This window comes from Trachymyrmex cornetzi, unplaced genomic scaffold (assembly GCF_001594075.2).
Source record: "Trachymyrmex cornetzi isolate Tcor2-1 unplaced genomic scaffold, Tcor1.1 scaffold928, whole genome shotgun sequence".
Lineage (NCBI taxonomy): Eukaryota > Metazoa > Arthropoda > Insecta > Hymenoptera > Formicidae > Trachymyrmex > Trachymyrmex cornetzi.
Genome location: NW_017300276.1, coordinates 237,436 through 240,064, shown reverse-complemented (window position 1 = coordinate 240,064; position 2,629 = coordinate 237,436).

Below are 2,629 nucleotides of genomic sequence, written 5' to 3'. Positions count from 1 at the left end.
TTAAAGAATGCTAATTTCGACTCTCAAATTGTCAATAAATGAATAAATAAATTCAGGCTATTAAGAGTCACAACTTGCGTAATTAGTGCAGTAAAGTTAAACCAAATCGATGTAGTAATTCAAATATTTATTTCTTTCATACGTTTCGGCCAAACATCCGGGCCATCTTCAGTGAACATCAATCTCAAAATTTTGTCTATTTATTCGAACTAGGGAGTGGTCGCTCCGTCCTTGTATTCATTTGGATGGACAAGATTGGCAAGTCTTGTGGATTTGAATCTCAAGAACTCTGCATATTGTAACGGCATTATAATCAATAAGCCAAATTAATTCCTATATTATTAATAATAAACAAAGGAGAAACAACAACTCACCCATTCGAACAATCACAATCAGATTATTGCAAAGTATCCAAATTCATTATATTTATAATAAGTAGTGTAACTGTGTCTAAATAATAAAATTTTAACGTCTTCACAACGATAAACGCAGTCAGAGAATAACAAGTCATAACGATATACAAAGCCGAATCCTTACATTGTGTTGTGTACAAAGCCGAATCCTTACATTGTGTACAAAAGTTAGGTTTGATGATCGCAAAACCGTAAGGCGTGGAAATCGTAATATGAGATACCTAGGGTATTTCTAATATGAAATAATCCATGCTCCCATATCATAGTGAAAATCGTTGCTAAAGTATAAATATTATTATACAATAATAAAAAGGAATGAACGTTGAGTGCCTATTTCTGCGATACTTGTGGTCTGTTTTCTGTTCCTGCACTAGACTGTTCTAGAACTTTCTTTCTCACTTTAAACAAATATCAAACGTATATCTTTCTCACTTTTAAGTTCCAAAAATGTACACTAGTTCAGCCATAGAAAACAGATCTATGATTTCAACCACCTGAAGACGAGTTCTGGGTACAATGTATCGCATACTCATTTTTCGCATAAACGTATATCTTTCTCACTTTTAAGTTCCAAAAATGTACACTAGTTCAGCCATAGAAAACAGACCTATGATTTCAACCACCTGAAGACGAGTTCTGGGTACAATGTATCGCATACTCATTTTTCGCGCACCCTGATTGTGTTTGTTTATATTTAAGAAACATTAAATAAAATTTTTTAGTTGCAATACTGGTATACTTTGCGTTTTACTATCGATTTCTCGGGGCAACTCATATTAAGAGCATAATTTTTTGACTTTGCGATTTGCTCACTTTTGACATTTGTTTAATTTTCAAAAAAAAAAATTTGAATTAAGTTTTATATAACATTATCTTAGAGCTTATTAAATTCCCTTCAAAATGACCCTATTATTTTTTTTAATTCTGTCCATAGACTTCTAGCATTTACCCAAAATGAACTCGGTATCTCATAATAGGGGTCTTTTCTATAATAAATGTCTCAAGCCTGGTTGCATCAATGTTACTTTGATTTTAAGCGTAACTTAAAACTCTCGATTAAATTTTAATAGTTTGAATTTTCTAGATGTAACCTTAATAAAGAAGGACGATTTTTTTATATACGATTGGTATCAAAAACCATCGTTCTCGGCACGGTATTTAAACTATTTTTCATGTCACCCGAGATACCATAAAATGAGGACAATTATAGGTTTGATAGACAGGGTATTATTATTAACACATCCAACTTTTCATGAGAAAACCTTTAAGTTCATTATTAACATCTTACTTACTAACGGTCACCTTTTAAAACTGATTTTTGAAAGCATTAAAAAAAGGCTACACAAATTCGAGCAACTTAACAAGAACATACAACGAAAGAAAATTAATAACAATTTAATCACATACTTTGCTGTACCCTACGTGGCTTCAATGGCAGAGAAATTCAAGAGATTTTTCAAAAATAACAGTGTGGTTCGTTTGGCTTACGTAAGAATTAATAAACTTAATACATTCATAAGAGCACAAAAGGACAAATTGCCGTTACTATTACATTCTAATGTGAATACAAAATTAATTGTCAAAATTGTGATGCTTCCTATGTGAGCCAAACGAAACGGTTATTGAAGACACGTATTAAAGAACATCGGAAGCACATAAATAGAAACACTGCACAACACTCTGTAATAACAGAACATAGAATTGAGCACAATCATGAATTTGATTGGAATGACATCAAAATTTTCGACAAAGAACAAAGGTTAAACAAAAGACTAATTTCGGAAGCGATCCATACAAAAAAAACAAAAAAAATGGACTTAATATACTAAATGATATGAAATTGTTGAATTCACTATATAATGATTTAATTTAGAGAAAATGGATAAGACAGTTGACCCATTAATCGTCAGAGTACCAGTAATAGTCCGGGAGATGATGACACTAAAATGGTCATGATTTGTTACCGCTTGAAATCGTCATAATTTGTCATTTATTAGGTAAACATGCAGGAAACGCAAGTATGGCAAACCTCCCGCGGTTTTAAAATTGATAGCGTGTGATTGAAGTTGTCAAAAATTTGTTGCTTTTTTCCTAATATGTTACCGGCTGGCATATGTTTCTACTGTTTCTAGTGATAGTTTACGTCAAAAAAACCAATCGGAAGGTAGGTGCCATACCGTTTTTGTGCATCGAAGGGGCCGTCAAATCAAGCTAAA